This window comes from Cololabis saira, chromosome 16 (assembly GCF_033807715.1).
Source record: "Cololabis saira isolate AMF1-May2022 chromosome 16, fColSai1.1, whole genome shotgun sequence".
Lineage (NCBI taxonomy): Eukaryota > Metazoa > Chordata > Actinopteri > Beloniformes > Belonidae > Cololabis > Cololabis saira.
The window spans coordinates 10,792,807-10,815,321 of NC_084602.1; the positions used below are offsets into that span (position 1 = coordinate 10,792,807).

At 43.3% G+C, this 22,515-nt stretch overlaps 1 protein-coding gene across 1 annotated transcript in view; it reads left to right on the top strand.

Annotated features, from left to right (window-relative positions):
* adi1 (acireductone dioxygenase 1) overlaps positions 1-10,525 on the top strand; it is a 263,833-nt gene extending 253,308 nt beyond the window's left edge. Inside the window, exon 5 of the mRNA XM_061743010.1 lies at positions 10,515-10,525. The gene's annotated coding sequence lies outside the window, so the exon portion shown is untranslated. The remainder of the gene's footprint in view (positions 1-10,514) is intronic.
* The last annotated feature ends 11,990 nt before the right edge of the window (positions 10,526-22,515 follow it).

Below are 22,515 nucleotides of genomic sequence, written 5' to 3' on the forward strand. Positions count from 1 at the left end.
TTAATCCGGATCCGCTCCGCCGCGGCGCCGCGTCCGACTGGCTCAAGGAAGGACCGCTCCAGCCGGCGGAGAGAGCTGGTTGTGGGCGTGGTTTCAGCAGCGGAGGCCGAACCTCTGCGCCTCGGGTGACGTCACCCGAGGCGCAGATTGTAATCGGCTCAAAAAAAATCACGTGACACTGGGGGATTCTGTAAGGCGGGGGTCACAGACCTTGCAGAAATTCATGGGATTGTGTCTCCCCTCTGCTGGCAGGGTGAGGGGAGACCACTTTATATATGTTAAAACAAGAAAAAACGTGTTTTTCATAATATGTCCCCTTTAATCCTTCATAGTAGTGAAACTGCTTCATCCGCTGTCATTTCATATCCTGCCGGTTGCAGCCTTTTTATTGACTTCACGTGGCTTTTGGGAATTTACGTAAACTTTGTTGACATTTTACATCTCTCGAGCTTTCAAACGATATATTACACTTGAACAAGACTTAACCCATCAGACTTCTACCTTTTAAGCATAAACTCTGGAGAGAGCAACACCAAGAGACCCACACAGAGCACAGTGATTTTTGGATTGAGATTTTACATTTATGAAATCATATTTATAAAATATTTTATAGCCAGATTCCCTCCAAAGAGGTAAAAATCACTTTTGGAACATTTTGGAAACTACATCCAGTGGCTTGGCAGCCTAGTGAGCATGTGGCATGGAAGGCAGACCCAGAGTTCCCAAATGACAGGAATGTGGTAGCATCCTGATAGCCTGTGACGTTAACCTCAAGGACATCGTGACGAGGAGTGGGATCCGCAGGCAGAGTAGCAGAAACCAGTCTGTGCTAGCAAAGCCGACTGTGGGAGGTTCGGGTCTGGGCCCGCCAGCTGCAAAGCTAACTGAACAGCCGACTCTGAAAGGCCACTTCCACTGTGGGAGATTTCGATAGTGGGAGATTGTCCAGCGATGTTAATAGCTTCTCCTAGAGCCTGGAGTCAATGGTATGTGTTGTAGCTGGTCAGGGATCATCTCTCCTCGAACTGACCAAATCTACAGAGGCTAGACACACAGGAGGTCGGTGAAGTACTGATGGACCAATTCATACAGCCGCTAACAGCGCTGGCGAAAGGCGATGCGCCGTACTATCACACTTTTTGGGGCAGCAAAATGTCCAGCCAAGAAGGCGATACAGTCTTTGTATGAAGCTACATGTCTGTAGCTGTGTTATGTTGTGTGGAAGATCTGTTGTCCTTTGCTCCCAAGGCTGTGGAGCAGCATAGCTTTCAGCCTAGCATTGCTAGCTGTGCCCAGCCCCATCACTGTTCAAAACATCTTGAAAAGCTCAATACAGTGGGGCCACGAGATTGAAGGTTTCCTGGGAAGGGCAGATCCAATCCCGTGATCACAGAAGGTCTTAAACAGATGTGAAAGATGATGTTTTTGTCATAAAACACACTCATGCATGCATACAAGCACAGTTTCAAAAATAAGATATTAAAATGTAAATTAAAGCAGAATGTAATGATTTTCATTTTCAAACTCATTTTATTAAAGGTATTGTGACATCATTTTTAACATGCTTTTAACACTATTAAAAGTCTTGGCCAACATCCCTCAAATGTGTCTAAAAGAGTGTAACAAGAAAAACTTCACTCTAGTACTCTTTTCCTGGCTTTTTATTACAGTGTTTTTTTGCGCCGTGAAAAATGCTTCCTTTCCCCCCTTTCCTGTCAATCATTGCTCCGCTCCTCCTCCAAACCTCCTCCTCCTCCAGCCATACGCTCACAGCGGCGTCGGAGAGTTAAGCCGAGAGCGACAGGCGAAGCATGCACGGAAAAGCAGGAGGGCGAACCACAGCAAACAATCATAAAAATAAAGGCATGCAAGCAGCACTGTCCCCTTATCTTAAGTCCAGTCAGTGGCCGCGGGTCTTCTTAGCAGTTTTCCTCCGGTGATTAGAACAAAAGGGGCTCTAAACAGCTCCGTGTTAAGCCTCATTTATGGTTCCGCGTTAAATCGACGCAGAGCCTACGCCGTAGGTATCAGCGTACGGTGCGCGTCGCCGCGTAACCCTACGCCGTAGGCTCTGCGTCGGTGTAACGCGGAACCATAAATCAGCCTTTATGGTGCGCTGGAGAGGAGAGGAGGCAGGGAGCTGGGTGGAGGGGGCGGTGATTTAGCGGGCCCTGACGTCACGGCCCGCCACCAAACCAGGTGCGCCGTTTTTGCACAGTTATGCGGAAAATCCCAGAAAGCACACAATACACTGAATGTTAATGTTCGTTGTTTTTTGGGTGTAATTGATGTCAAGACACCCAACAAAACACAAAAAATCAAGAAAAATGTGTTTTTCATGTCACAATCCCTTTAAGAACACAAAATGCATCAAATGTTAAAAGTAAGACATTCAGTTACTTCTCTCCCAGCTCCTCAATGGAAAGTGCGTAGGATCTGTTCTGGATCTCACTAAAGAGAGAGTAGTACCATAACTTATGAATCCTATAAGCAAACTCAGTCCCAATAAACATTCCTCATCCAAAAACAAGGAATCCACCGAAAACATGAATGTAAGACAATCCACTCTCAGTCCAAATAAACAGTCTGTGATCCAAAACCAGTAACCTTGAGGTTATAGGCGGATATAGCCGAAGGGAACAGGCAAAGAACAATCCAAAACACGAAACAGGTCCAGCACGAAGAAGCAGACAACAAGAACTCAAAGGCTAGAAACGACCACTGCTGAAATTCAGGCAATCTGGCTCTGAGCACAGGTAAGCCAGCTGAATAAATAAAGTGAGATCACAGGTGAAGCAGATTAATCATTAAGCTCATGCTGTAGTGATGTAGTGTTGGAATATGACAGGGATAGCTCTTGTATCTTTCAACAGGACGATGCAAAACTGCATGCTGCATTCAGAAGCTCAGCATGGCTTCCTTGTAGAAGAAGCCTCAGGCTGAAATGGCCTTCGGTACAGATCTCGTCATCTGTCACATCATGAAGTGAAAAATATGACAAAGAGCCAGTACTGTTGAGCAGTTCCAATCATACATCAGACTGGATTGGGACAAGAATTCCTCTCCAAAATCCCACTCAGCTGGTCGCTTTAGTTCCCAGACATGGACTTTTTTTTTTTTAAAGATGGGATTCTACACAGTGTTAAATGTTACCATTTCCTTACTTCTGAGATGCATTGCCATGATCAAATTCAAAATTACATTTTTTCTTTCAAGATGTTGCTTTCAGTTAAAACATTTTATATATTTTCTATTTTGAATGAAATATGAGCTTATGAGATTTGTAAATCATTGCATTCTTTTATTTACATTTTTCACAGTGGGTTTGTATAACTCTCTCTCTCTCACACACTCACACTCACACTCTCACACAGATGCAGGCTCAACCTCAGCCACAATTATGCAAAGCGCAGTCAACAGCATGCATGCAAATGGTTATTAGGAAAGTAAGTGGTTAAAAAGACACACAAAGACACACACACAGAGACAGAGGTCTTTTCACACTGTGTGCCACGATTGTTTGATCTAAGCAGCTTCAGAAATCACCGCTTTTGGACTGGAGCTCTGTGCATTGGAACTCCAGCATTAAGCCAGAAAAGTGAACACAGGAACATCTCAAAACCCACAGGCTGGATGAAAGAGAGTGCTGACAGTGAAGAAAAAAAACCCAGATGGCTGTCTCAGTCTAGGATGGTATCACATGTACAGAATTAGATCTGGAAGCTTCTAAAAATAACAAAAAACATACATGAGTGATGCACCATATGTCTGCAACACAAAAGTGTAAAACTTGAGTTCTCGAGAGTGCTAATCTTGTTTTAATGAGTTTTAGTGGGGCCATCAGTGTGTTAAATGCAGGATCCAAGTGCAAACTTCAGTCAGGTGAAGAAAATAGAAAAAAAAGAAAAAAGACAAAAAATGACGACCAGAAGCGGTGCTGTAGCTGGACGTCTTAAACCCAAAGACAATGACGGCAAGGCCAGTTCAAGACCAGGCAAGAAGATGGAAATAACTGTAAGCATAAACAGCAGACAACGATCTGGCACTGGCCAGACAGAAAGATGACAGTACATGTACTGAAAAAAGAATATGCCAAATACAATACTAGTGTTTAGAAGAGTAACTGAAGCCTGGTGCGAAAAAAAGCCAGGAAGCAAATCCAAATGACAAGGATAATACTATAACTGAGAAAAAGCACCAGAAAAGCCATGATTCATGGCATGAGGCCACAATATTAAAGTGTTCATATTCTGCTCCTTTTCATGTGTTTTTTGATTTGTCAAAATCCTGGAGTCTTGAGAAGACTGGAGAAGGACCAGTAGTCTCTGCTTCATCTTACATTTAAGCGGCCCAGGAGAAAGCTTTGGTCTGATAGTTGAAAATCAGAATGATCTGTAAGCATTGGTGCTGTTCTAGAGTTGCATCCGAGTGGTCTTTAAACGCTCCAAAAGTAATCATCCTTGCACATGCTTGTTACATGGGTGCACCTGCAGTTAAAAAGTGTATGATTTTTTTCACTTTCATACATGTCTCATGAAAGTGAAAATGTTAAGACCTATGATAGTGTCTAGGCATGGCCTGAATAATGTGTGACATGAACAGTTTGTGAACTTAAATTAGTCCTTTATGAATACCAGTTCATGCAGAAGAACGTGTATGCTTGATTTTTGTCTGCACACTGTGTTTATAGATTGCATCTCTGGTGTCATGGTCTGAGGCTTGAATGGAGTTGGATGACTGCAGAGAGCTACAGATAACCAGCAGCAAAGCCATTTAATGGGTAAGAAATCAGTAAATTAACAGGAGTGGTTTTGGTTATTAAATAAATCAAATTAACTCAATGTGGACATGCAGCACCAGGTAGAAATGTGTAATAAGTTGTTCACATAAGTGACTGAAAGTACCTTTTTTTTTGCATATTCTTTTGCCTAACTACTTATTTTAGTCCATATCATTTATTAAATATTGCTTGCTGTTTTTGTTACAAACATGAATATAATTAGTTGTGCCTATGCTTATGTTGCGCCACAAAGGGGGTGCTGGTTCAGTTATTAAAGAGTTATTAATAATTGTCTTTCAATAATTATTAATAATTAATGAAGAAGATTACTTATCAAAATGAATTATCGAAATGAATCAATCAAAACGGGGCACCACCTAACTTATCCGGAAAATAATAACCATCAGCAAAATCAGTCTCAAAATAGCTGCCAGGGGCGGCATTACAGAATAAAAGGGAAGGAGTCCGAGCACAGACATTTGCAACCAGCAGCTGTGACAAATATGTATAAAATAAACACAAACAACTTCTCTGATTCAAATTAATCAGAATTTATTTACACAAGTATTATTTTTTTTTTTTTTTTTTTTTTTTTTTTTTTTTTTACCTTGTCTGCACACATATTATTGATTGATACCATGACGGTAGAAACCAAAAGTGTATATATGTGCATTATTACTATATGTAATATATACATGTATATACGCACACATATGCGTACACATACATAAACATACACATACAAACCCAGTGTTTTTTTTTTTTTTTTTTTTGGGGGGGGAGGGGGTGGGGGGGGGTGGTGACGACATCCACTGCCAATCCAGGAAGCAGGAACACACGGAGACACACGTCAAGCACTGGAAATCTGCAACAAAAAAACCACAAACAAAGCACGAAACCGGCACGGAGCCATCCAAAACACGAACAGCAATCGACCTAAATCTTGAGATCTGATCGCAGTCTGAGCTAAGCTATCGCTGCCGCTACCTAAACCCAAAAACTAGAGAGCCAGCATGCAGGTGAACAAGCCAGTGTGTATGTCTATGCGTGTGTGTGTGTATGTATATGATCATGCATGTGTGTGTGTGTGTGTGTGTGTGTATGCGTGTGACTAAATTACTATATGTGTGTGTGTGTGTGTGTGTGTGTGTGTGTGTGTGTGTGTGTGTGTGTGTGTGTGTGTGTGTGTGTGTGTGTGTGTGTAATAAACCAAACAAAGCTCCACCTGAAGTGTATCTATAGTGGGGGAGGGGGGGGAGCAACCCCGCCACCCGTGAGACCAGAGGCCGACAAGGAAGAGCCCGGAACCCAGGCCACCGGCAACCCCACAGAGGGGAGAAGTAGGAGGGAGGCAACCCACCGCCTGCGAGGCCCCCCCCCCCACCCGGCGGCGGCCGAGGGGGCCCGCGGGCGGGGCCCCCACGGCGCGGAAAGAAGCAGCCAGGGATCCCGCGGCGGCGGACCGCGACCCAGGCAATCCCCGGCCACCCGGTCCGGGCCGGACACGCGGCCAGGAGGCCCTCACCCTTCAGGCCAGCGACCCCCACCCGGCAGGGGGCCAGCCCGCCCGGAGAGACAGAGCCGCCCCGGCCGCCGACGCGGGCAGGCGCACCCGTCCCCCACGAAAGTGGCCCTCCAAGACCAGAGGGGCGCCCCGCCGTAGAGGCAGCGGGGGGGACCGGAGACGGGCCCGGAGAGAGGGAACCCCCCAACAAGGCGACACACGCGCAGGCCCGACAACGGAGGGCCCCAGACCCAGGCATCCCATTCATTCATCCATTCACCTATCCGATACCTATACTAATAATAATATAATATACATAATAATAATAATACTAATAATAATACTAATAATAATACTAATAATAATACTAATAATAATACTAATAATAATAACCATCTTTGTATAATATAATATTGATAAATTATTAAGTTTTTGATGTCCTGCCAATGGAGGCTCAAATCCTCCATGGCAGGACCCTTCCATACCGCATTCTCACCGACACAGACATACAATCACGCACCGTTTCCCCCTCCCCGGGGGGATCCAGCATTTACACAAGTATTAAAAGATAGTACTAAACTAAACATTAACACAAACTTCAGATTATAGATACAGATTATATTATAGTTTACATGTTCTCCCCGTGTTCCCTTGGTAGCTAATGTGAGCTACCCTCATGAAAAAAACTTGTATGACCCGCCGAGCCAGGTAGTCAGACTGGGAACCTTCTCGCTGTGAGGCAACAATGGTAACCACTAAACCAGTTCAGTTCAATGTGTCTCATTTAAAAATATGTTTTTTCTCACCAATCATCACTACAAGACAGCTGTGCAGTTGTAACCGTGGAGTCAAATATCATTGGCTGCTCTACTTTTGCGTTGTAGGTGTTTTCTGAGTTGGCTGGCATTTTACTATGATCCCTACATCTACACCCATAAATAAAAACAGACATGTAGATGGTCAGTACCTGAAAGACATAATCAATATTTTGACATAGTATGAGGTGATGAGCATTTATTAGTTGTGGTTTGTTCTGCCGTTCACGTTCATACAGTATTCTCATTCTGATTAGAACTCCACCGTGTATGGAATGATTTAAAGTTTTGAGGTCATGTACTGGAAATTTTGAATAGCTTTAAATTGTGTTGATGTGTTAAAAACATTTGTGTCAGCAAGCATCCAGGAATCCAACCAATCCGAATTGAGTTGAATTCCTACAGGCTCAAAAGAACACATGAGCCAAACCTGCTCGTGCTCAGGAACAGCTCTTTGTGAGTCTGGTTCATTCTGAAATAATTACAAGCTGTTGGAGTTACACTGGGAACAAAGGTGCTCCAGACGTACCGGAGATCAGAGAGATTTAGTGGCCAAATAAAAATGTACATCATTCACATTTACAGTATGACTGTTGGTTTTTCATCTTGTGTTTTTAATGCCCATTTATTATATAAAAATTGTTCACCTTGTTGTTTTCACAACATGCCACAACACAGTAAATACAAAAGTGTATTACAGAAAGTTGTGGGACATCTCATCTTTTTTATATTTGATGAGCTGGTTAAAAGAAAGGAAGCCTGAGTCCGGTGAACTTGTGTTGGATTTGTTGGTGGTTTTCCCCTCCTGTTGAACACGAGCATTTCTGATCTTACATCAATTAAAATCAACATCTTTTTTCCACAAATTATTTCACCTGATGACTTATCTGTTCATGCATTGAAAAATAAAGGGGTTTCTATTTTGCAGGCAACACATATCAAACATCAGCAGCCTGTTGAGCAGCATAACTGGTTCTTGTGGAAGAAGTGTGACCATCCATGACATTCTGTCTGATGCGCCGGCCTTCAGATTTTGCTGATCAGGGGCGTCATTTATAAAGCTTGCGTGCGCACAAAACAGGGCTTGAAAGATGCAGACGCCACCTTCTACGCAAAGGTTGGGATTTAAAAAAAAAACCTAGCGGGAAAACGTGCGTATCTTTACGCAAACTTTGATCCTAGCGCATGAACATTTTGAAGATATGGAGAACTGGCGACGCAGACGGTGAGGTGGTGAAATGAAGCCAGATTCATGTCATACTTTTAATGTCATCACATATCAGACTTATAATATAATAGCGCTGATCGTGTCCCTCTGTGTTTGAAGCACAGCGTCAGTCAGGACACGGACACTTCCAGGTGCGTCATGCGCTGTGGAGGTGAACAAGTACTACGTTCTGTTCTCTGATTGGTTCATCGTTGCCAGTGATAGCGGACACCTGAAGTTAGTGTGAGGTTGGAACAATGTTGTATTCCAACATTTGATTATAATTGGATTATGATATAGATTTGAAAATTGGTTTTACGCTAAAAATCCTACATTGGCTTGACGTCCAATGATAGTAAGGTAACATTGACTAGATGTTGAATGACGGTTGCTTGCCAGTGCTACATAATTAGTTATCTAACGTTGTCTGACGTTGCAACAGATATTCGACCAAGGACCGACTTTAGTACAACGTCCCTGCATCAGCTGGGAACAGTCCGACAATCGATCAAGCGGAGCAGCTTTATCGCTACCAAAGTCGCACTAAAACATTTTGACAGATTTTTGAGCGCAGTGTACCACATACAATTGGTTTGAGGTCAGTAAGCATAACAAGAAATCATACATAAGACACACCTGATTATAGGGTGCACTGCTGATTTTTGAGAAAATTTAAGGATTTTAATTGAACCTTGTAGTGCGGGAAATACGGTACAATATACAGTGCTTCCTGTAATTAAATGATGATTGAGTGTCTTATTTAGACCAAAGAGATTAATGGCTCCAAATCTGTTTACAGCCAAATAGATATACAGCATTTTTTCTATGTGTGACGTGTGTGTGAAGGAGTGCTTGACCCATAATAGTGTTTGCTGCTGCCTATGTTCTAGGCATAAATACAGAAATACATGTAAAATACAACATAATACACACCCATAAACGAGTTCATGCATAAATATATAAAAAAGTAGACTGACAAGTACATACACTAAAGTCACGTAAACAGCTCGTCGGCAGACTGCAGGCTGCAGAGTTCTGCCAAATGATGGGGTCCTAAGAGGCAGCGGTGATGACCTTGGCTGGCCGTATGCACGCCTGACTCCAGCTGGGCGTCCATTAGAGGCCTCCACAACAGACGCTGGCATCTGCTGAGAGCCAGGGGTCGAATGGTGCTCCCACACAATATCCTGCATACACATAAGAATACACACAACACAACAGAGCCACACAAAGCAAAACACGAATGACAGCCGTGCACTGTTGGGTGGAGATGGCAGATATGCGTATACAGTATATATGTATATATATATATATATATATATATATATACACACACGTACAGTATGTGTGTGTGTGTATATATATATATATATATATATACACACACGTACAGTATGTGTGTGTGTGTGTGTGTGTGTGTGTGTGAGGGCACGTTTTAACATGATTCAGTGCAGCATTCCTGCAGTAGACCACTGCTATCCAGTTCCGTTCCTTGAGGGTAGCTGTTCTGCATGTTCTAGATCAGGGGTCGGCAACCCAAGATGCTGAAAGAGCCATATTGGACCAAAAACACACAAAACAAATATGTATGGAGCCGCACAAAAATGAAAAATCTTGTATAAGCCTTATAATGAAGGCAACACATGCTGCATGTATCTATATTAGTTATAACTAGTGGAAGATTTTTTTTTTCATTATGCACTTCGAGAAAAAAGTTGAAATGTCGAGAAAAAAGTCAAAATTTCGAGAAAAAAGTCGAAATGTTGAGAAAAAAGTCAAAATTTCGAGAAAAAAGTCGATATGTCGAGATTAATGTTGAAGTACAATCTCGAGAAAAAATCGAAATGTCGAGAAAAAAGTCAAAATGTTGAGAAAAAAGTCAAAATGTCGAGATTAAAGAGGAAGGAAAACGGAAGAAAAAAGGAAAAAAAAGATGAAAAAAGAGGAAAAAAAGAGGAAAAAAGGAAAAAAAAGGTCAAACATCTTTAACAAAGCTCCAGGAGCCACTAGGGCGGCGCTAAAGAGCCGCATGCGGCTCTAGAGCCGCGGGTTGCCGACCCCTGTTCTAGATGTTTCATTTAAAAATGGTTGCATTTAAACATTTTTAAAAGACATATTTGTTCAATTGGAAGGCCACCCTTATTGTTTCTAAAGGTTTTAAGTGGGAGAGCTGTAGCCAGCTTCTGCTGCTCATCACTTTTATGAAATGATCATGAGCAGGCGAACACTCAGGCGTCAGTTGCACTACACAGTGCCATGAGGGAAAGACATAAGCAATGATATTTGAGAAGCACAGTCTGCAATGGTTAAGAAATAAGAACTTCAACAAGGATTTAGAGTTTATTACAGTGTGCCCCATTCACACGGGATTAAAATGATCTGCGGACCAGTAGTAATTTGAGATAATCACCAAGGTAACAACATAATTTGGATCCTGTCTGAATGTACAGGTCAGTAATTCTGTGATACGCGAGCCGGAATGTTTAAAAAAAAGATTCCTCTCATTGCCTTTTCTGCCTCTTTCCTGACGTAATTTTCACAATTGCAGTACCTAGTGTGATATTATATTACAGCCCATATAGTGTAAAAATATGATATTTTTAGATTATAAACATACACAAATTAATCAACATTAAGCTTCACCCAGAGAGTTTTGAAACAAGAAGTTCAAATCAGCAGAACTACGATGAGATGAAGACACGTGTAGCTGCATCATGCAAAAGAAAAAACTTTATCTTCAAAGTCAAATCCTCTCTGACAGCGCAAAACCTTTAGGATTTTAACGAAAGCGTTGAGAGCTGTGGAGAAGTGAACGTCCAAAGACCTCAATGAACTGAAGCAATGTTGGAAAGAAGAATGGACCAGCTTCATCCAGAACCATGAGAGTCAGAAGGAAATAATTAGTTCAATTAATTGCTGCTAAAAGTAGATCTACAAGCCAGTATTGTAGGAATACATACTGTAGTATTGCTGCTTTTCTTTTTTTTTTTTGGTTACATTTTTGTTACATAAATCATGACACGGGAAAAAGCTGCCGTCTGTTGTCCATACAAGAATATTTGCCTTGTCCTAAGACCCACTATGGATATGATTCTTGTTTTTTTACATGAAAAATATTATCACAAGAACATTATTGACCTTTGCACATGACTGTAGCAGCAGCATTTTTAGAAAAACAGTAGACTTCATGTAAACCAAGAGTAGAGGTGCAGCATCCTCATTCGCTGATTTGCTTATCCAGAGCTAGATGTGGAGGGAGTCAGCCAAGACTTACACTCAAACACAGAGGGGAGCAGAGAAAGAGGATGGGGTGAATGTGAAGAAAACAGGATCACCAAAGACATGACTGACCTCTTTTTCCACAGATGCACTCCTCCCTTACACAAAGCTTTATTTGTTATAACGGGAGCTTTGTGTTGCAGCGGCCGTTCTGCCGGTGGTCTGCATGAGCCTCCTGTTAAATGTAGCCGCAGGGTTAGTCATGTTCATGTATGCCCACACAATGGCAGCACCAGCCCACATGTCAACATGCATTGTATTTCACTGACAGTTATTGCAGATGCAGCACACTTTTTTTTTCAGAAATTCATTAAAATGACATCACATGACATGATGCCTGCCAGTGTCCAGTTAATGTATGGAGTACAGAATGTAAGCTTTTATACACAAAACAGTCGTGAAATAAGGTGATCTAGAGCTGAAATGTTATCTTCAGTCGGAATGAAACAGTTTTGAGGCATCTCCTGCAGCTGGCTGGCCTTTTCCCTTCCTCCCAACAAAAGCAAAGGAAGGCTAATTTAACCCGCCTGCTGTCTGCAGTGGAGCGACTGAGCCACAACACTGGCATGCTGCAGACGCCACCTCACAGCATGCCATCCATCTCTCCCTCCCTGCCTCTCTGTGTACGCCGGTCAACTTCAACACCACAACCATCATTAAAGTGTTCTGGCTGATCACACGCTTTAATTGGACCATATCAGCAGCCTGGGAAAAATGGCGGCTTGTTAGCTCAGCTGCAGAGCACAGCAAACGCACAAACAAACAAGCAAACAAATGAGGGTCGAAACAAACCTCACACAAACATGTTGGGAACTCAAACGATGCTGACCTGTAAGTACAGGCGCTGATAAGCAGACATCTAGAAAATAACGTTGAATAATCAGGGGATTTGTTCCTGCCGCTTTTATTTTGACAATTTTTCTAACGGCTCAGTTGAGAAACAGTTTTTCGAGGTTTAGTCCCGAAGACAATTCCGATTCCAAAAAACGTCTGAAAAGACAAAAGGGTAATTCTGAATTTAATGGCAGCAAGACATGTCAGAAAGTTTGGCACAGCGTGATGTTTTACTTTTACATAAACAACAACCAATATGTCTGGGAACTGATTAGGGCATTTGATTGAGTTTTTCAGAAAGTCATATTCTCATATTCTTGTCCTATGTGGGATTTGAGATCATCAACAGTTCTGAGTCCTCTTTGTCATGTGTTTTTATTTCACAATGGGGCAAATGTTTTAAACTGGTCTGACTGCAGGCAGATCAGTTCAGCACCTGGACTCTTCCACTACAAAGCTTTTTTTTTTGTAATAGCAGAAGTACAGTATGTGCTTTAGCATTGTGTTCAAACTTGCAAGGCCTTCCCTGAAAAAATAAATCTGGTTTGGAGCATATGTTGAAACCTGCTCATATCTTTCAGCATTTCCTTCCAGATGTGCAATGTATTTCATAAACACCATTGCAACCAGAGGTGAAGACTTTTGAACTGGGCGCCAATAATCATTCAGAGGTTGATCTCCTTTTTTGTCTGGTAACATGCAATGTCCATGTTTTCCAAAAAGAATTTCAAGTTCTGATTCCCCTGACCACAGTTTTTTCTACTTCAGTCCATTTTAAATGAGAAGATGCTGATGTTTTCTGCATCATGTTCACACATGGTTTCTTCTTTACACATTAGAGTGTTATGCTTCATTTGTGATGAGACAGTAAATGTGTTCTTAGATAGTAAAATCTGGAAACGTTCCTGAATCCAAGCATCCATCTGTATCACAGAATCACATCTGTTTTTACCGCAGTTTGAGAGCATGACAAGCATCCAGGATGGATTTTCAGCTTCTCCTGCACACAGATTCCTCCAGAATCTCAGAATCTTGATATTATGTGGTGTTGATAATAAGATATTCACAATTTTAAACCTACATGTAGGAACATCATTGTCAATTGTTTCACAATTTCTAGTTTTCAGCAGATTTCTGCACCTTACTTTTTCAGTCTTTTGTTTCAGATGTACCGACTTTGAGACAGGTTGCTGCCATCAAAGCCTAAATTAGCTTTTTTTTTTATGAAAAAGTTAAAGTTCTCACAGTCAACTTTTTATATTTTTTTTATATGCTCTATTTTGCATTTGCAAATCACTGCAGTCTGGTTTTATTTACATTTTGAACAGTATGCCAGCCATTTTGGAATTGAGGTTGTATTTCATCAGCTAATTTGTAACCAACTGCAAAATGTATGACATTTAAGCAGTTTTGCAGACATTTAGGGGAAAACTAGAGTATAATGAGAACCAAGCATTCATTAGTACCACTGGTGGCCCCTGTGGGACTCCTAATGTAGCCAATAATTCTGTGCTTCTGCCACTAAAAGAGCATTTTGGTATTAAAGCTTCAACATGTTGGTAGCTGATGAATGTCTTTCGTTGCATGAGACCCACAAAATGCGACAAATTCTGATCCATTCTTTGTTCTTACACTGTGATGTTCTCCATGCAGCACTGTGGGACTCTTTTCGCTTTCACGCTTCTACAAAATGAAAATAGTAAAAAACTAAAATGTAATGTTGTAAGGACCAGCTGACATTGGTTGCATGAAGTCACCTTGGCAGTGCTTCCTTGTTAATGAGGAGGTAGATAATTCAGGGTTGTGTATGCAGCAGAGTCACCTCTGAATCAGGAGCCTCACGCATGTTGAAGCTCCTCTAATCACTGACATCAGAAGGCTGATTCCTCACTGATTAAAAAAGATAAGTTCTACGAGATTCTGGGGAAGTCGTTTCCTCTGACTGCTCACTGTTACTCAGTAGCTTCCTTGATGAGCAGTGGCTGATAATGATGTGTTGATTAATACTTTGAGTAATCTTTCCATCATGTCTTATGAACCATGATGGTGCAGCGTGACAGACAAATGAATCAGCTCGGAGAAGGCCAATGGAAGACCTCCTTGTGGGATTACATTGAAACGGACCACTTGTGGCAGTTATCTATCATGTTAAGATACACCCTGACCACAGCTACAGCTGTCCCAGGTTCATGTACACATATTTGCAAATATTTTTAAGATTTAAATCGACCAGATAACTTAAAAGTTTTTTTCAATTTGATATTAGTTGTTAATTAGGGCCCGAGCACTTGCAGTGCGAAGGCCCTATTGTATTTGCAGGAATTTTTATTATTATTAGGGCCCGAGCACCTTCAGTGCGAAGGCCCTATTGTATCTGTAGGAATTTTTTTTTTTCTTTCTTTTTTCTTCTGACGAAAGGAGGGCCTTTTTGCCCCCCTAAACGTGCCCAAAAAGTCACCAAAATTTGCATGCAAGTCAGGCCTGGCGAAAAATTTTATATTTAATGGTTTGCATTAATGGGCGTGCCAAAATGGCTCAACAGCGCCCCCCGGAAAACTTTGTGCCTCAAGCCCCAGAATGCGGTATGTCGTACACGCACGAAAATCGGTACACACCTGTATCATGGCGCAACTGAAAGAAAAGTCTCTTGGCGTCATGCCCGAAACCGAACAGGAAGTCGGCCATTTTGAATTAGTTGTGTCATTTTGGCGAAATTTATGCCATTCCTTCGAAAGTTAATTCAGCCCGAACCGTAACGTGCACCCAAGTGTGTTATACATCAAAATGTGCGTCTCCATCCTGCGACTACACGCATTACTTTTCTCTTTTAAAAGCGTTTCCGTGGCGACGCTAGACGCCAAAAAGCGCGGCCACCCTTCATCTGGTTGGTTCAGACAGAAAAAACTTTGCGCCTCAAGCCCCATAATACGGTTTGACGTACATGAACGAAAATCGGTACACACCTGTATCATGTCGCAACTAAAAGAAAAGTTTCTTGGCGCCATGGCCGAAACCGAACAGGAAGTCGGCCGTTTTGAACATTCTGAATTAATTGCGTAATTTTGGAGCAATATATGCCATTCCTTCGAGAGTTAATTCAGCCCGAACCGTATCGTGAACCCAGATGTGTTATACATCAAAATGTGCGTCTCCATCCTGCGACTACACGCATTACTTTTCTCTTTCAAAAGTGTTACCGTGGCGACGCTAGACGCCAACAAGCGGACCCCCCCTTCATCTGATTGGTCCATATTTGATAGTTCCCCAAAAGGCACCAAATTTGGCATGGAAGCCAGGCCTGGCGATAAATTTGATATTTCATGGTTTACATTAATGGGCGTGGCAAAATGGCTCAACAGCGCCCCCTAGAAAACTTTGTGCCTCAAGCCCCACAATACGGTTTGACGTACATGCACGAAAATCGCTACACACCTGTATCATGTCACAACTAAAAGAAAAGTCTCTTGGCGCCATGGCCGAAACCGAACAGGAAGTCGGCCATTTTGAATAAATTGTGTCATTTTGGCTAAATTTATGCCATTCCTTCGGCAGTTAATTCAGCCCGAACCGTAACGTGCACCCAGGTGTGTTATACATCAAAATGTGCGTCTACATCCTGCGACACCACGCATTACTTTTCTCTTTCAAAAGTGTTACCGTGGCGACGCTAGACGCCAAAAGGCGTGTCCCCCCTTCATGTGATTGGTCCATATTTGATAGTTCTCCAAAAGTCACCAAATTTTGCATGCAAGCCAGACTTGGCGATAAATTTGATATTTCATGGTTTGCATTAATGGGCGTGGCCTAACGGCTCAACAGCGCCCCCTAGAATACTTTTATCTGCCATAACTTTTGAATGGTTTGACATAGGAAGTCGTGGGTGGTGTCATGGGACTCTGTAATGAGTCCTTAAGCTTCGTTGGCCTTAATTAGCCCCGCCCCTTCTTCTGATTGGTTGTCCCGATTTTCTGCTATAACATTGGAATGGTTTGACATAGGGAGTCCTGGGTGGGGTCATCAGATTCTTTATGGAGTCCTTGACCTTCATTGGCCTTAATTAACCCCGCCCCTTCTTCTGATTGGTTGTCCCTTTTTTCTGCTATAACTTTTGAATGGTTTGACATAGGAAGTCGTGGGTGGTGTCATGGGACTCTGTAATGAGTCCTTAAGCTTCGTTGGCCTTAATTAGCCCCGCCCCTTCTTCTGATTGGTTGTCCCTTTTTTCTGCTATAACTTTTGAATGGTTTGACATAGGAAGTCGTGGGTGGTCTCGTTTCTGATATGCTTATGGGGGGCGGTGGCCGTGAGTGCGAGGGCCCGTTCATCGCTGCTTGCAGCTTTAATTAGGGCCCGAGCACTTGCAGTGCGAAGGCCCTATTGTATTTGCAGGAATTTTTATTATTATTATTATTATTATTTTTCTTCTGACAAAGTGATGGCCCTTTTGCCCCCCTTAACATGCCCAAAAAGTCACCAAATTTTGCACCCAAGTCAGGCCTGGCGAAAAATTTGATATTTAATTGTTTGCATTAATGGGCGTGGTAAAATGGCTCAACAGCGCCCCCTTGAAAACTTTGTGCCTCAAGCCCCACGATACGGTTTGACGTACATGCACGAAAATCGGTACACACCTGTATCATGGGACAACTTAAACAAAAGTCTCTTGGCGACATGGCCGAAACCGAACAGGAAGTCGGCCATTTTGAATTAATCGTGTCATTTTGGCGAAATTTATGCCATTCCTTCGAAAGTTAATTCAGCCCGAACCGTAACGTGCCCCCAGGTGTGTTATACATCAAAATGTGCGTCTCCCTCCTGCGACCACACGCATTACTTTTCTCTTTCAAAAGCGTTACCGTGGCGACGCTAGACGCCAAAAAGCGCGCCCACCCTTCATCTCGTTGCTTCAGACAGAAAAAACTTTGAGCCTCAAGCCCCATAATACGGTTTGACGTACCTGAACGAAAATCGGTACACTCCTGTATCATGTCGCAACTAAAAGAAAAGTCTCTTGGCGCCATGGCCGAAACCGAACAGGAAGTCGGCCATTTTGAACATTCTGAATTAATTGCGTAATTTTGGAGCAATATATGCCATTCCTTCGAGAATTAATTCAGCCCGAACCGTATTGTGAACCCAGATGTGTTATACATCAAAATGTGCGTCTCCATCCTGCGACTACACGCATTACTTTTCTCTTTGAAAAGTGTTACCGTGGCGACGCTAGACGCCAACAAGCGCACCCCCCCTTCATCTGATTGGTCCATATTTGATAGTTCCCCAAAAGGCACCAAATTTGGCATGCAAGCCAGGCCTGGCGATAAATTTGATATTTCATGGTTTGCATTAATGGGCGTGGCAAAATGGCTCAACAGCGCCCCCCGGAAAACTTTGTGCCTCAAGCCCCACAATACGGTTTGACGTACATGCACGAAAATCGCTACACACCTGTATCATGGCACAACTTAAAGAAAAGTCTCTTGGAGCCATGGCCGAAACCGAACAGGATGTCGGCCATTTTGAATAAATTGTGTCATTTTGGCGAAATTTATGCCATTCCTTCGGCAGTTAATTGAGCCCGAACCGTAACGTGCACCCAGGTGTGTTATACATCAAAATGTGCGTCTACATCCTGCGACACCACGCATTACTTTTCTCTTTCAAAAGTGTTACCGTGGCGACGCTAGACGCCAAAAGGCGCGCCCCCCCTTCATGTGATTGGTCCATATTTGATAGTTCTCCAAAAGTCACCAAATTTTGCATGCAAGCCAGACTTGGTGATAACTTTGATATTTCATGGTTTGCATTAATGGGCGTGGCCTAACGGCTCAACAGCGCCCCCTAGAATACTTTTATCTGCCATAACTTTTGAATGGTTTGACATAGGAAGTCGTGGTTGGTGTCATGGGACTCTGTAATGAGTTCTTAAGCTTCGTTGGGCTTAATTAGCCCCGCCCCTTCTTCTGATTGGTTGTCCCGATTTTCTGCTATAACTTTGGAATGGTTTGACATAGGAAGTCGTAGGTGGTGTCAAGGGACTCTGCAATGAGTCCTTGAGCTTCTTTGGCCTGAATTAGCCCCGCCCCTTCTTCTGATTGGTTGTCCCTTTTTTATAATAAAATCGCCACGAGCCGCCAGTCGCTCTCGCGCTGACTCCCGCTTCCTGATTCAAACGTCTGCCGGCCCCGCCCCCCGACCAATCGGTGGCGAGTAGGGTGATGACGGCCCCGCCCCCCGACCAATCGGTGGCGAGTAGGGTGATGACGGCCCCGCCCCCCGACCAATCAGTGGCGAGTAGGGTGATGACGGCCCCGCCCCCCGACCAATCGGTGGCGAGTAGGGTGATGACGGCCCCGCCCCCCGACCAATCAGCTCCCTGTAATGTGGTGACGTCAGAAATATTCCCCGCTCAGCCCGGTTACAACCTTGGCAGAATGGTTACAGAAAAAGTAATAATTAAAATAGTAGGGTTTTACTAATATTTATAACTTACAAATATTTAAAAAAATTAGAAAAAACAGCTCCAGACTTACATTACTAAATATCGATATGTTGGTCTCTCATAAGTCAGTAGGTCAAATAGAAATGACAAGCTGAGTCTTAGCTCAGCCAGAGTGTTCCCGTCTTTGGAGTCAGAGATCAGAGTTCGATTCCCGCAGTATTCACACTTTTTTGTCAGCAATTTTTTTTTTTCTACATCAATATGTGCGTCCCTGTCCTGCAACGACGCACATTACTTTTCTCATTTAAAAGCGTTACCGCGGCAACGCTAGACACCAAAAAGTGCGCCCACCCTTCATCTGATTGGTTCAGAGGGAAAAAACTTTGAGCCTCAAGCCCCATAATACGGTTTGACGTACATGAACGAAAATCGGTACACACCTGTATCATGTCGCAACTTAAAGAAAAGTCTCTTGGCGCCATGGCCGAAATTGAACAGGAAGTCGGCCATTTTGAATTAATTGTGTAATTTTGGCGCAATTAATGCCATTCCTTCGGCAATTAATACGGCCCGAACCGTAACGTGCATCCAGGTGACTTATACCTTAAAATGTGCGTCTCCATCTTGCGACTACGCGCATTACTTTTCTCTTTCAAAAGTGTTACCGTGGCGATGCTAGACGCCAAAAAGCGTGCCCCCTTAATCTGATTGGTCCATATTTGATAGTTCTCCAAAAGTCACCAAATTTTGCACGCAAGCCAGGCCTGGTGATAAATTTGATATTTCATGGTTTGCATTAATGGGCGTGGCAAAATGGCTCAACAGCACCCCCCGGAAAACTTTTCTCTGCCATAACTTTTGAATGGTTTGACATAAAGAGTCATGGGTGGTGTCATGGGACTCGGTATTGAGTCCTTGACCATAATTGGTGAAAATTAGCCCCGCCCCTTCTTTTGATTGGTTGTCCCTATTTCCTGCTATAACTTTTGAATGGTTTGACATGGAGAGTCGTGGGTGGTGTCATCAGACTCTGTATGGAGTCCTTGACCTTCATTGGCCTGAATTAGCCCCGCCCCTTCTTCTGATTGGTTGTCCCTTTTTTCTGCTATAACTTTTCAATGGTTTGACATAGGAAGTCGTGGGTGGTGTCATTTCTGATACTTATGGGGGGCGGTGGCCGTGAGTGCGAGGGCCCGTTCATCGCTGCTTGCAGCTTTAATTAATATTATTATTATTTTTCTTCTGACAAAGTGATGGCCTTTTTGCCCCCCTTAACATGCCTAAAAAGTCACCAAATTTTGCACCTAAGTCAGGCCTGGCGAAAAATTTGATATTTAATGGTTTGCATTAATGGGCGTGGTAAAATGGCTCAACAGCGCCCCCTTGAAAACTTTGTGCCTCAAGCCCCACGATACGGTTTGACGTACATGCACGAAAATCGGTACACACCTGTATCATGGCACAACTTAAAGAAAAGTCTCTTGGAGCCATGGCCGAAACCGAACAGGAAGTCGGCCATTTTGAATTAATCGTGTCATTTTGGCGAAATTTATGCCATTCCTTCGAAAGTTAATTCAGCCCGAACCGTAACGTGCCCCCAGGTGTGTTATACATCAAAATGTGCGTCTCCCTCCTGTGACCACACGCATTACTTTTCTCTTTCAAAAGCGTTACCGTGGCGACGCTAGACGCCAAAAAGCGCGCCCACCCTTCATCTCGTTGCTTCAGACAGAAAAAACTTTGCGCCTCAAGCCCCATAATACGCTTTGACGTACATGAACGAAAATCGGTACACACCTGTATCATGTCGCAACTTAAAGAAAAGTCTCTTGGCGCCATGGCCGAAACCGAACAGGAAGTCGGCCATTTTGAACATTCTGAATTAATCGCGTAATTTTGGACCAATATGAGCCATTCCTTCGAGAGTTAATTCAGCCCGAACCGTATCGTGAACCCAGATGTGTTATACATCAAAATATGTGTCTCCATCCTGCGACTACACGCATTACTTTTCTCTTTCGAAAGTGTTACCGTGGCGACGCTAGACGCCAACAAGCGCACCCCCCCTTCATCTGATTGGTCCATATTTGATAGTTCCCCAAAAGGCACCAAATTTGGCATGCAAGTCAGGCCTGGCGATAAATTTGATATTTCATGGTTTGCATTAATGGGCGTGGCAAAATGGCTCAACAGCGCCCCCCTGAAAACTTTGTGCCTCAAGCCCCACAATACGGTTTGACGTACATGCACGAAAATCGCTACACACCTGTATCATGGCACAACTTAAAGAAAAGTCTCTTGGAGCCATGGCCGAAACCGAACAGGAAGTCGGCCATTTTGAAATCTGATTGGTCCATATTTGATAGTTCTCCAAAAGTCACCAAATTTTGCATGCAAGACAGACTTGGCGATAAATTTGATATTTCATGGTTTGCATTAATGGGCGTGGCCTAACGGCTCAACAGCGCCCCCTAGAATACTTTTCTCTGCCATAACTTTTGAATGGTTTGACATAGGAAGTTGTGGGTGGTGTCATGGGACTCTGTAATGAGTTCTTAGGCTTCGTTGGCCTTAATTAGCCCCGCCCCTTTTTCTGATTGGTTGTCCCGATTTTCTGCTATAACTTTTGAATGGTTTGACATAGAGAGTCCCGCTTCCTGATTCAAACGTCTGCTGGCCCCGCCCCCCGACCAATCAGTGGCGAGTAGGGTGATGACGGCCCCGCCCCCCGACCAATAGGTGGCGAGTAGGGTGATGACGGCCCCGCCCCCCGACCAATCAGTGGCGAGTAGGGTGATGACGGCCCCGCTCCCCGACCAATCAGCTGCCTGTAATATGGTGACGTCAGAAATAGACCCGTGCTCAGCCCGGTTAGAACCTCGGTAGAATGGTTACAGAAAAAGTAATAAAAATAGTAGTGTTTTACTAATATTTATACCTTACAAATATTTAAAAAATTAGGAAAAAAAAGTTCCAGACGTTTTATCGCTATGTTGGTCTCTCTTAAGCCAGTAAGTCAAAGTGAAAGGTTTAGCTGAGACATAGCTCAGCCACAGAATTGCGGTCTTTGGTGCCAGAAGTTGAGAGTTCAAGCCTGCCTGTATGACGAAATTTTTTGTCAGCAATTTTTGTGTTTTTTTTACATCAAAATGTGCGTCTCTGTCCTGCGACGACGCACTTTACTTTTCTCTTTCAAAAGTGTTACCGTGGCGACGCTAGACGCGAAAAAGCGCGCGTCCCCTTCATCTGATTGGTCCATATTTGATAGTTCTCCAAAAGTCACCAAATTTTGCATGGAAGCCAGGCCTGGTGATAAATCTGATATTTAATGGTTTACATTAATGGGCGTGGCCTAACGGCTCAACAGCGCCCCCTAGAATACTTTTCTCTGCCATAACTTTTGAATGGTTTGACATAAAGAGTCGTGGGTGGTGTCATGGGACTCGGTATTGAGTCCTTGACCATAATTGGCCTGAATTAGCCCCGCCCCTTCTTCTGATTGGTTGTCCCGATTTTCTGCCATAACTTTTGAATGGTTTAACATAGAGAGTCGTGGGTGGTGTCATCAGACTCTGTATGGAGTCCTTGACCTTCATTGGCCTGAATTAGCCCCGCCCCTTCTTCTGATTGGTTGTCCCTTTTTTCTGCTATAAC